Here is a 14,335-nt window from a genome sequence, read left to right on the forward strand (position 1 = left end):
CTCGACGCACTCCGGTCGGGCTCGCACGGTCCTCCTCCTGTGGGTCGGGGTGGGTTTGGGTTCGTTGTCTTGCCCCACACGACCGGGGCCTCTCTGTTTAATTGAATTATGTTCTTATATAAAAAAAATTGTTTGATTGAATTTCGTAGGAACTTTGTAGGGTTGATCTAGAATTTCTTTTTATACAATCGCAAAAAGGAAAAAAATCATAAATTAAAATGACCAACCCTTACAAGTTCATCTTTACACAAATTAAAAATTATGCGTAGGTCCTTGTAGAAAATTGATGTAGTCTTTCTACTGCACTCGCCAGTGGTGCACCGTGAGCGAAGCTCGATGTTGTCTGGGGACCTTCGAAACACCATCGGAGCCAGGGAAACATTGTTGACACAACAGTAAAAAATTCGTTGGCCAAGAGACAGAAGACGTCGATGACATTGATTTGAAACACATGTCGTCTCGGTGAAGAAGGCAAGAAAGAGGGTTGAATGACCACCCTAGATCTAGCCAAAGAGATCCAGGGAGACGAGACCTTACTAGCTCCCCAACAAGACCGAAGTTGGTCGAACATCGCCCGCAAAAAAGTAGCCATAGGACCATCACACAAAGCGACATTGCCCCCTCCTTGAGAATACACATTCGAAAACCACCGCCATAACACGAAGGCACGTCCGGATCCACCACTCCAGGAGAGAAGCGACCAAACGATCCCTCATCCTCATCTACATCGTCGATGAGACTACCAGCGACGAGATGGGCTAGGAGTCGAGAAAACATTATTCTTCATCTGAAAGGCGCCACCATCACCACCACAACTCTGCAATTGGGGATCCAAATTCTATGCGTAAGAGACCCAAATATCGTGGCGCAGACCAGGGGTCCCTAAAATATGCAAGCGTGGGAAATCGTTGTACTTTAGAAAGTAGGTGTCGAAGTATATGAGTGACGATACCTCATAGGAGCTACAGGTAAGTTTAATATTCTCACATATGTATGCCACTTACACAACGATCTATGCACTTTAGTGTTTAATTTACCTAGAATCTTTATAACTAAGATAGGTTGCAAGTGTAATAACTAAGATACTTAGCAACATAGGTTTTCAGGAGCTAATTAAGGTACCTAGCAAGATTAAAATAAAAATAGGCGTTGTTAATAAAAGATTGCAATAAACGAGAGAGCTTGAATGTGTTCTGGTTTGTGATGGATATGCTGGTATCAAAAGGGAGAAGGTGTTCTTGACAATTTGCTATTTTGTAAAAAGTGTTGATATTGTTATCTTGAAAAATAGGTCTAATGGCAATACAAATGATGCATCTCAGTAATCTACCTAGATGATCACCCTTCATTGCCACATAGTACAAGTTATCTCACGAGCGTTGAAAATGCATCACACTATAAGATAAACTTTGCGCAATTCTCTAAAAAAAGAAAATACTTTGCAGGAAAACACCTTTTGGTTATTGGGGATGAATGCTCCAGAAGATCACCAATAAATCTTTCCCAATAGCTAACCTAACCTACATGCCCAGTTGGCGGTGGCATGATGGACGACGGTGATGGTGTGGCAGGTGGTGCTGGTAGTCGCTAGTGATCGGCGGCGGTGGTGGAAGCGGTTGCAATCTGACGGACATCTGATGGCGGCGGTTGTGGCGGCGGCGGTGACAGCAACATCGACGGCGGTGGCGGTAACATTCTGATGGTGGTGACGGTGACCTTGGTGGCGGTCCGGTTGCGGTGCTTCAGTGGTTCATGGCGGCGTGCTGACATGGCGTGTATTGCTAATTTGATGAGGACACCACAACCATCGACAAGTCTCCAACTATTATAGGTCCAATCATAGAAAATCGCGCCAAACTATGTAGCGACCAGACCTCAAACAGTCTGATCTCTATGCTCCGGTGCCATCCCTGAATCAGTAATGCTGACACCACACAGTACTCAGAGGATTTATAGCAGAGTAGCAATCACACACTTATTACATCGAGTGTCTCAGAAGAGAACTTATTACAATAAATATGGCTTAAGGCCATCTAATAACGATAACAGCGGAAGGCTTGGAAGATAAGTGAGTCCATCAACTCCAACGGCATCACTGAGTATAGAACCACGACCTAAAACTCCTTAATCATCGTCTGAAAAGTCTGCAACATTAACGTTGCAGCCCGAAATGGGCCAGCACATGGAATATGCTGGCAAGGTAACAGATAGAGAGTAATGGAATGAAACAGCTATACTATATGCATATTTGGCTGGTGGAAAACTCTATGGTTACAGTTTTGCGTAAAGCCAATTTTTCCCTACTTCAAAGAAATAAAATTTATTTAACTATCATGGTAGTTGTTAAACATTGAGAATGGTTGACAGCATTCTCAATCCCAATTAAGCATCATCATTAAACATAACCCAACAAAATTTATTTAGAGTAACATGTTGAGATTCACATGATAATCCAAGTACTAGATACTCAGGATGTCCATAACCGGGGACACGGCTAACCATGATTAGTTTATTACACTCTGCAGAGGTTTGCGCACTTTTCCCCACAAGACTCGATCGCCTCCGTTTGGTATCTCGCACTACATGGTGTTTGAGAAGACGGATGACCGAGACATAGTCTTTCAGAAGCGCTAGCACCTTACGATCGGGTAAACCGTACCACCTACATCCCCTACATCTGCTAGTCCACCACTGTAAGAGTTCGCACAACTTAGTCAACTATGCTAGAGCCCATAATAGCTTATGGCTGCACACGGAAGTTTCTAGTATGAATAGTCTCATGATCCCTTTGAGCCTGGGTGGCGGTCCAAAAGAAAACAGGCAAGTCCTGGAATACCCAGGTGCCTCAATCCACCCAGATGTGTGTTTAAGTTGCCACCTTAGATAAACCATTAATTACCAAAACTCACATCTGTCATGGATATCACTCACCCAATCCACGTCTACTAGCATAGCATGGCATAATAAGCAAACGTAGAAGTAACTCCCAAAGGTTTGAAAATAAACAGGTAATAGGTACTACATCAACTACTTCCCATCCCACAATTTGATTAAATCCTAATCATGCAATGTATGAGGATTGATCTAATGCAATAAAACTGGGTAGTAGAAAAGGCATGATCAAAGTGTTACTTGCCTTGCTGATGATCCGGGAACCTAACGATTCGAAGTAACAGGCGGCGCACTCCTGGTATTCTATCGCAGACAAACAAACAAGCATACAATAAGTACTCATCTAATGCACAGGTAAAACTCAAATAAGAGATCTAACTAGAAAGTTCAACTTAAGAACTCCGGTTGGCAAAAGAATCAAATCGAACGAAGCAACGAAAGTCAAACGGCGAAAGAAAACAACTTCGTTCTAGTAATCTGGATCTAGGGAAAATTTTACAGTAGCAAAAACTGGTTTAAGTTGGTTAAACGGATAGAGGGTTTCGAGACGAAACTCTAGGCGCTTGAATCGCCTGATACCGATAAACGAGCGAAAAGTTATACTAGATCGAAAATCGGATCAGGAATCGTGATCAAAAAAATCGCGGATTTAATCCGAGAAAAATAAAATGACGAACGCTCGCTAAATTAAATAAATCGGAAAAACGATCTATTTAAAAAAACCGAAACTAGGGAAAAAATAAAACGACGAAAAACCGACGAAAACCGATCTATTTTTTTTTAAAAAAAATGATGGCACGGAAGTCGAGGCGCGGCGAACCTCGGGCGGGGCGGCGGCTCCGGCGAGGCGGCGGCGCGGCGAGGCGGCGCGGCGGCGGGGGGCGGCGGCGGCAGCGTTGGCGACGGCGGCGGCGGGTGGCGGCGCGGCGCGGGGTCGGGCGGCTAGGGGCGGGGTCGGCGGCTGGGCTAGGGTTTCCCCCTGGTGGGCTGCCCCGGCTTATAAAGCCCTGGCGGGCCGGAGTCCTAGTCGGACATGGCCCGTAGGTCGGTTCGTTTTTTTTATTTCGCTCGGAAGAAAAATAAAAATAAATACTAAACGGACTCCAAAAATTCTGAAATAAATTTTGACGGGCTTGTAAAATCAAGACGCACAAGATGAACATTTATTTGGGACCTAAATGCAATTTTTAAAAACGCACATTTTTCCTAAATTCAAATAAAACACCGAAAAACTCCGAAATAAAATCTTATTTGATTTTATTATTAAATCCTCAATGTTTCTCTATTTTGGGAAAGTCATTTTATTCCCTCTCGCATATTTTTGTAATAGAAATAATTGATGATAAAATAAATAAAATCAAATGATCATATTCTCAAAATTTGAGGAAACTCAATTATGAAAATAACGAAATCCCCAACTCTCTCCGTGGGTCCTTGAGTTGCGTAGAATTTCTAGGATCAACCAAAATGCAAAAATAAAATATGATATGCATAGATGATCTAATGTATAACATTCCAAATTGGAAATTTGGGATGTTACAAACCTACCCCCCTTAAGATGAATCTCGCCCTCGAGATTCGGGTTGGCTAGAAAATAGGTGACGGTGGTCCTTGAGCAAATCTTCCTCTCGTTCCCAGGTGGCTTCATCCTCCATGTGGTGACTCCACTGAACTTTGCAAAACTTGATAACCTTGCTGCGGGTAACTCGGCTGGCAAACTCGAGAATCTTAATTGGTTTCTCCTCGTAGGTCAAATCGTTATCCAACTGAATAGTTTCCAAAGGCACTGTATCTCTCAACGGTATGTCAGCCATCTCCGCGTGACATTTCTTCAATTGGGAAACGTGGAACACATCATGAACTCCTGACAATCCTTCAGGCAATTCCAACTTGTAGGCCACTTCTCCCATACGCTCCAAAACTCGATATGGTCCTACAAATCGTGGCGCTAACTTCCCTTTAACTTCAAAACGCTTTGTTCCCCGAAGTGGAGATACTCGAAGATAAGCTCTATCTCTGACTTCGTAAACTGTCTCCTACCGATGAAAAACTGTACTGAATTCTAGCCTGGTTCCCAAAGTTTCGTGCAATTGCTTCCAGAACTTTGAGGTAAACTGGGTTCCTCTATCTGATACGATACTCCTTGGAACTCCATGCAGACATATGATCCTGGTCATGTATATCTTTGCCAACTTAGCACTGGTGTAAGTGGTCTTTACTGGGATGAAATGAGCTACTTTCGTCAATCGATCAACTACAACCCAAATCGAGTCATAGCCTGAACGAGTCCTGGGCAATCCCGTGATAAAATCCATGCCTAACTTATCCCACTTCCATTCAGGTATCGGCAATGGTTGTAACAATCCTGCTGGCTTCTGATGCTCTACCTTTACTCTCTGACATACATCACAAACTGCTACATACTCCGCAATATCCTTCTTCATTCCGGTCCACCAGAAAATATCCTTCAAATCCAAATACATCTTGGTATTTCCTGGGTGAATCGAATATGGTGAATCGTGTGCCTCTTGCAGAATCAACTTCCTAATCTCCAGGTCATTGGGCACATAAACACGGTCTTCAAACCATAGGGTGTCGTGTTCATCCTCACGAAATCCTTTAGCTTTTCCTTTGCTAAGTTTCTCCTTTATAGCGGCAATCTCTTTGTCGGTCTTCTGAGCTTCCCTGATTCTATCCATCAAAGTTGACTGAATCTCCAATGCTGCTACATAGCCTTTCGGAACTATTTCCACACATAGTTCACGAAGATTATCTGCTAACTCCTTGGGTATTTCTCCCATCATTAACGTATTGACACGGCTCTTACGGCTTAATGCGTCAGCTATTACATTAGCCTTTCTGGGGTGGTAATGCAATTTCATATCATAATCCTTGATAAGCTCCAACCATCTCCTTTGTCTGAGATTCAACTCCTTCTGGGTGAAAATGTACTTCAAACTCTTATGATCCGTGTACACCTCACAATGATTTCCAATGAGGAAATGCCTCCATGTTTTCAAAGCATGCACTACGGCTGCTAACTCCAAATCGTGCGTGGCATAATTCAACTCATGAGGCTTCAGTTGTCTTGAGGCATATGAAACAACTCTCCCTTCCTGCATAAGCACTGCTCCAAGTCCTCGACGTGAAGCGTCGCAATACACCTCATAATCTTTGGTCTGGTCTGGCAAAATCAACACTGGTGAGGTAACCAAACGTTTCTTCAACTCCTGGAAACTAGCCTCACATTCCTCTGTCCATATGAACTTGGTATCTTTCTTCAACAACTCAGTCATAGGCTTCGCAATCTTTGAGAAATTCTCAATAAATCTCCGGTAGTATCCTGCGAGTCCAAGAAAACTCCGGATCTCTCCAACTGTTGTTGGGGCTTCCCACTTGGTCACGGTATCAACTTTAGTGGGATCAACTGCTATACCTTCTCCAGATATAACGTGTCCGAGGAATCCTAGTTCCTTCAACCAAAACTCACATTTGCTGAACTTGGCATATAATTGATGTTCTCTGAGCTTTCCAAGTACCAAACGCAAATGCTCCTCGTGTTCCTCTTCATTCTTTGAATAAACCAGGATATCATCAATGAACACTACGACGAACTTATCCAAGAACTCCATAAACACTTTGTTCATCATGTTCATAAAATAGGCAGGTGCGTTAGTCAGACCAAATGACATAACGGTATACTCATACAGCCCATACCTGGTGGTAAAAGTTGTCTTAGGAATATCCTGTTCTCGAATCTTCAACTGGTGGTATCCTGATCGCAGATCGATCTTGGAAAATACTTTAGCTCCTTGCAATCGATCAAACAGATCGTTGATCATTGGTAGTGGGTACTTGTTCTTGATCGTTACTTCATTCAATCCTCGATAATCAACAACCATCCTTAACGATCCATCCTTCTTCTCCACTAGTAGTACTGGCGATCCCCAAGGCAAAGAACTTGGGCGAATATATCCTTTATCCAGTAACTCCTTAATCTACTTCTTAATTTCCACCAAATCCTTTGCAGGCATCCTATATGGTCTCTTTGATATTGGCCCTATGCCTGGCAATAGCTCAATCAAAAACTCAATATCTCTATCCGGTGGCATGCCTGGCAACTCCTCTGGAAATACTTCAGGAAAATCCCTTACCACTGGTACTTCCTCCTGCACAACTCCTGTTAGGCAATTTACTTGAGTCCTCCTTGGCACATGTCAGGATACATACTTGATCCTTCTCCCTTCTAGGGTGGTAAGCAAAATTGACTTACTAGCACATTCAATATTCCCTTCATACTTTGATAACCAATCCATGCCTAATATCACGTCCAATCCTTAATATTCCAATACTATTAGGTCTGAGGGAAAAACATAGTTACCAATCCTTAATGGTAACCGATCACGCCATAGACTAGCCACATACTCTGCTCCAGGCGAGGTTACTAACATGGGTGACCTAAGGGCTTGGGTCGATAGGTTATACTTATCCACAAATCGCCTTGAGATGTATGAATGTGATGCACTAGTATCAAAAAGAACGAGTGCAGTAAATGACTTAACCAAAACTTACCTATTACTGCATCGGGCTGAGTTTCAACCTCCTCCACGCTAACGTGGTTCACCTGCCCCCTGTTGAAAGGGTTCAGCTTCTTCCCAGAACTACCATTGCCATTTTGTCCTTCAGGACATTCATTGGCATAATGTCCGGTCTTCTGACACTTAAAGCAAGTGACTTGGATCAGGTCCTTCTTGGCTGGGGTTGATGGGTTGGTGCGATTCTGGCCGTTGCTACCTCCATTTCCATCTCCATTCTTGGTGCCATTGTGATTGTGCGAGCTACCTCCTCCATGGGTATGCTGAAAATGTCCTCCCGGTCTAGGGGTAAAACATGGCTTCTGCTGAGCTCCTGAATTGTACTTTCCTTATCCATACTTCCTCTTGCGATTCTCAATTTGCTGTTGCTTCCCTTCAATCATAAGAGCACGATCTACCAAGTCCTGGTAGTTTTTGAAGGTGGCTACCATCAACTGCATGCTCAACTCATCATTCAGTCCTTCCAGAAACTTCTCCTGCTTAGCTGCATCCGTAGCGACGTCATCTGGTGCATAACGTGCTAACTTACTAAATTCCTCCACGTACTGCCAACTGTCCGACCTCCTTGGCGCAAGTTGCGAAACTCACGCTTCTTCATGGCCATAACTCCTGCTGAAACATGTGCAGTACAAAAAGCCTGCTGAAACTGGTCCCATGTGACAGTGTCGACTGGGAAAGTGGCGGTGAAATTCTCCCATCATGATGCTGCGGGTCCTTCTAGCTGATGTGCGGCAAACTTCACCTTCTCCGCATCTGTGCATCCTGCTGTGGTAAACTCCCTAGCTGTCTTGAGGAGCCAATCATCTGCTACTATCGGCTCGGTGCTACTGGAAAACACTGGCGGATTCAGCCTAAGAAAACGGGCTAAGTGGTCAACAGGTGGTGGTGGTGGTGGTGGTGGTGGGTTGTTGTTGTTGTTCCCCTGATTTTGATTCTGGACTAGCAACTGCATCAATGTGTTCTGCTGCTGGATCAACTGAGTGAGCTCCGGTGGAAAGGCAAATCCGGGGTCACGTCTCGGAGGCATCTGAGGGTTTAGAAAAGATGAGATGTAAGAATAGAGGGGGTCTAAAGAGAAAACACTACCCATATGCACATGAGGCAAAAGCAAACAATTCACTTCATTCAATCAAACAAGGGCATACAATCGATCTATCTATCGCAAAAGTGCTCGGACTATTATATTTACATGGTGGACTACTACTACTGATGAGGTGGTCTACTAGAAATATTCTTTGGTTGCAGACTCCATGATATCTGCTCCAGCTTCATCAACATAGTCATCATCGCTACTATCTGGATCCGAGTCGGTGTCATCGATGATGATGTAGTCTTCCGGGCTAATCTCTTTGGGTTCTTCGTCTTCATCTACTGGCGTAGGGCCTCCCATAAATATTCCAATCTTCTTGATCAGGTCGTCATTCTTCTCCGCCGGTACTTCAATTTCTTCTTCATAATCTTCACGTGTAGCCTTGAGTTCTTCCTCCAGTTCCTTGATTCTAGTCTTAGCCTTCTTCAGATCTACCATGTCGGCGCACATCTGGTTCTCCTGTCGTCGAATGTGCTGGTTTAACTCCTGGATAAAAGCTGCGATTGATCTATCCTTCCTGGTGCTGATCATCTCCCAGTGTTCATCTCGGCGCCCACAAATCTGGTCGATAGTATCCTTGAGATCCTTGTGGTAGACTTCTCCAATGTGTCCCATGGCGATGTGAGCTGCCATGCTCTTTCCTAGACTCCAAGTTGGTGCATCAAAAGAAAACTCTATGGGCTCAGTGACTGGCATGAACGTCCTTCCTGGAACTTGAACTTGAATCATCCAGTACTCAGAGGATTTATAGCAGAGTAGCAATCACACACTTATTACATCGAGTGTCTCAGAAGAGAACTTATTACAATAAATATGGCTTAAGGCCATCTAATAACGATAACAGCGGAAGGCTTGGAAGATAAGTGAGTCCATCAACTCCAACGGCATCACTGAGTATAGAACCACGACCTAAAACTCCTTAATCGTCGTCTGAAAAGTCTGCAACATTAACGTTGCAGCCCGAAACGGGTCAGCACATGGAATATGCTGGCAAGGTAACACATAGAGAGTAATGGAATGAAACAACTATACTATATGCATATTTGGCTGGTGGAAAGCTCTATGGTTACAGTTTTGCGTAAAGCCAATTTTTCCCTACTTCAAAGAAATAAAATTTATTTAACTATCATGGTAGTTGTTAAACATTGAGAATGGTTGACAGCATTCTCAATCCCAATTAAGCATCATCATTAAACATAACCCAAAAAAATTTATTTAGAGTAACATGTTGAGATTCACATGATAATCCAAGTACTAGATACTCAAGATGTCCATAACCGGGGACACAGCTAACCATGATTAGTTTATTACACTCTGCAGAGGTTTGCGCACTTTTCCCCACAAGACTCGATCGCCTCTGTTTGGTTTCTCGCACTACATGGTGTTTGAGAAGATGGATGACCGAGACATAGTCTTTCAGAAGCGCTAGCACCTTACGATCGGGTAGACCGTACCACCTACATCCCCTACATCTGCTAGTCTACCACTGTAAGAGTTCGCACGACTTAGTCAACTATGCTAGAGCCCATAATAGCTTGTGGCTGCACACGGAAGTTTCTAGTATGAATAGTCTCATGATCCCTTTGAGCCTGGGTGACGGTCCAAAAGAAAACAGGCAAGTCCTGGAATACCCAGGTGCCTCAATCCACCCAGATGTGTGTTTAAGTTGCCACCTTAGATAAACCATTAATTACCAAAACTCACATCTGTCATGGATATCACTCACCCAATCCACGTCTACTAGCATAGCATGGCATAATAAGCAAACGTAGAAGTAACTCCCAAAGGTTTGAAAATAAACAGGTAATAGGTACTACCTCAACTACTTCCCATCCCACAATTTGATTAAATCCTAATCATGCAATGTGTGAGGATTGATCTAATGCAATAAAACTGGGTAGTAGAAAAGGAATGATCAAAGCGTTACTTGCCTTGCTGATGATCCGGGAAACCTAACGATTCGAAGTAACAGGCGGCGCACTCCGGGTATTCTATCGCAGACAAACAAACAAGCATACAATAAGTACTCCCCTAATGCACAGGTAAAACTCAAATAAGAGATCTAACTAGAAAGTTCAACTTAAGAACTCCGGTTGGCAAAAGAATCAAATCGAACGAAGCAACGAAAGTCAAACGGCGAAAGAAAACAACTTCGTTCTAGTAATCTGGATCTAGGGCAAATTTTACAGTAGCAAAAACTGGTTTAAGTTGGTTAAACGGATAGAGGGTTTCGAGACGAAACTCTAGGCGCTTAAATCGCCTGATTCCGATAAACGAGCGAAAAGTTATACTAGATCGAAAACCGGATCAGGAATCGCGATCAGAAAAATCGTGGATTTAATTCGAGAAAAAAAAATGACGAACGCTCGCTAAATTAAATAAATCGGAAAAACCGATCTATTTCAAAAAACCGAAACTAGGAAAAAAAATAAACCGACGAAAACCGATCTATTTTTTTAAACCGATGGCACGGAAGTCGAGGCGCGGCGAACCTCGGGCGGGGCGGCGGCTCCGGGGAGGCGGCGGCGCGGCGGGGCGGCGGCGCGGCGAGGCGGCGGGTGGCGGCACGGCGCGGGGTCGGGCGGCTGGGGGCGGGGTCGGCGGCTGGGCTGCCCCGGCTTATAAAGCCCTGGCGGGCCGGAGTCCTAGTCGGACACGGCCCGTAGGTCGGTTCGTTTTTTTTATTTCGCTCGGAAGAAAAATAGAAAGAAATATTAAATGGACTACAAAAATTCCGAAATAAATTTTCACGGGCTTCTAAAATCAAGCCGCACAAGGTGAACATTTATTTGGGACCTAAATGCAATTTTGAAAAACGCACATTTTTCCTAAATTCAAATAAAACACCGAAAAACTCCAAAATAAAATCTTATTTGATTTTATTATTAAATCCTCAATATTTCTTTATTTTGGGAAAGTCATTTTATTCCCTCTCTCATATTTTTGTAATAGAAATAATTGATGATAAAATAAATAAAATCAAATGATCCTATTCTCAAAATTTGAGGAAACTCAATTATGAAAATAACGAAATCCCCAACTCTCTCCGTGGGTCCTTGAGTTGCGTAGAATTTCTAGGATCAACCAAAATGCAAAAATAAAATATGATATGCATAGATGATCTAATGTATAACATTCCAAATTGGAAATTTGGGATGTTACAAACTAATAAGTGACCAGGTGAATGCTAACTTAAGTTTACCTTGTAACATTGATGACACAACTATGCTCTCATCCCCATTGTTTTTGGTTGAATTTAGGTATCACATGGAAGAAAATCCAACAATCTATGAGCTCTTGAAGCATCCGATTTGGAGGAACAAGTTTGGAGAAAACAAGTTTCAAGTGAAGCTGATGCTGTCAGTTTTTACCTCCAATGTTTCTTTGTGCCACACCTATATGGTGGAGAGACGGAGCCATAGAGATACATCACCAGAAGCTACATCAAATTTACTTTCCAATGCAAAAACCTCGCATCATTTTTGAGTTGTGAGTCAAAAGCTCTAGTCATTCTCATGGAAGGTGTCCAGGCTATCAAGGCTTCGCGAATTTCCGAGGAGCTCTCCAAAAACTCCCAAAATCGACTGCTTATTCACCCAGGAAAACCATGCAAACCTGCTTACTTTTGAAACCATTTTTGCACCTAGCTAAGGGGGTTGTCCCCGCTATAAAACCCCATTTCCCCCATCCTCTAGAGAACCTTTGGTCAAACCATGCTACAAGCTTATGCTGCAAGGCTGCTAGAGAGATCCGAGAGATCCTTGCTACCTTTGCTCTTGCGAGTTCATTCGGATTCGTGAGAAGGAGCCTCTGGTTCCCCCTAATTTGTACTCTACGGGTCCGGTCGTTTTGTGTAAATTAATCTCGGTTTGTGGTTCTATGATTGTTCGGACAGCGGGTTGGAGTTCTTGTAGCTTCAGTCAGCCATCCCCAACGTCCGGGTTGCATCTAACCTTGGCAGGTATAAAGCTAGTTATCCCGGCTGCTTGCAGCTAATTATCCCTCTCGATTCGATCCTACGACGTGAAGATCGGGCCTCCCTCGGGCGTGAACTCGTTCATCAGGTTCCCGCCTATCATCTGGCATCAGAGCCTTCGTTGACACGGTAGGATCTGTTATCCAAGTTTATCTTGCTACATACCTTTAGATCAAGTGTTTTTCATGCTACATTTCTGTCCTAGAAATCCAAAGGCCCACCAAAAAATCCAAGACTTGTTGTTGCATACCTTGCATGTTCTTCATCTTTTAGATCTGCACCAAGTTCATCTTCATAATTGTTTTCATATTTGGTTGTTGTGCTTTGGAAAAAGAGAAAAATAAAAGAGTGCTAAAAATTCAAGAGGGAAACAAAGGAAAGTGTTGTGTAAGATCCAAAAGTTTCAGCTTGGTAGAAAAATTTCAGAAGCTTGTGTGTTGTGTATTTTTCAATCTTGGTGCAAAGGTCCAGCAGATCCATCCGCACATTTTCTTGGTTTGCATCAACTTGATTTCAGCACAAGCCCCTTTTTGTTTACCCCACCTAGCTCAACCAAAAAAATAAAAGCTAGTTCTTTGATCCCTATCTTTCAATCGCTTTAACACACCTGGGAGAAGCACAATCTGATGTGAACTCATAAGAACTTTGGTGAGTAAGAGGTGAGGTTGTGTGATTCCACAAAATTATACTATTCCACTTTTGGCCTTACTAACATGGCATGATCTAGATCGAGTGTTCATGGAGAAAACCATGGGGAGGAAGATGCCCCGGCCACACGTGTCGAGCTACAGAAACTCGAGAACGACTTACTCCAAGCCATGGAAAGGATGTTTCACGTGCGTCCTCCAGCAGGTGGTGATAGGGTTCGACAAGAAGTTGGAGATGAGAATTCCATGCATGCTGTTGTGGATATGGTGCCTCAGAGGATGATAACAACAGTTATGGTGGACATGTGCCTACTCCTCGTGGGCGTGGTGCTGCTACTCATGGAGGGCAGCGAGGAGGACAACTTCGAGGGCGAGGCCACGACCCTCGTGGGCACTACTATGACCATAATGAGCGTGCTGCTCGTGGTCATGGAGATGACCTTGATGATTACGGTGGTGTTCCATACCGTCATGTTGTTGCATATGGTGATGATGGGCGTCATGTAGAACGTCATGACAGAGATGGTCGAGATGACATAGCAAGAATCAAGTTACACGTCCCCAGGTTCACAGGAAAGGAAGACCCTGATGCATATTTTGATTGGAAAGAACAGTGTGATCAGATTTTTCGTATCCATAACCTCACCGATCCCAAGAGAGTCAACCTTGGTTGTGTTGAGTTTTCTGGTTATGCACTCACTTGGTGGAATCAACTATAGGAAAATCAGTTGCTGTTAGACCGTGACCACATTGACACTTGGGAAGAGATGAAACAAGCCATGAGGCGAATGTTTGTTCCTTCACAATATCAAAGAGATCTCCGAAACAGATTGCAGTGCCTCAACCAAGGTACGCACACGGTGGATGAGTACTATAAAGAGGTGGAATTGTTGCTGGTTCGTGCTCGTATTCATGAAGATGAGGAGTCAAAGATGGCAAGATTTCTGCATGGTCTCAACAATGAAATTTCAGATTTTGTGGAGATGTTTCCCTATAAGACCCTACAAGATATTCTGGAGCAAGCAAAGCGCACGGAGAGGAAGGTGCAACGGAGTGGTCATGGATGGATATCTCACAACTGCACCACTACACCATGGCAAAGGTTGAAGCCAAGTGCCTCTCATGCTGGTTCTCA

Source organism: Triticum urartu, chromosome 3 (assembly GCF_003073215.2).
Source record: "Triticum urartu cultivar G1812 chromosome 3, Tu2.1, whole genome shotgun sequence".
Lineage (NCBI taxonomy): Eukaryota > Viridiplantae > Streptophyta > Magnoliopsida > Poales > Poaceae > Triticum > Triticum urartu.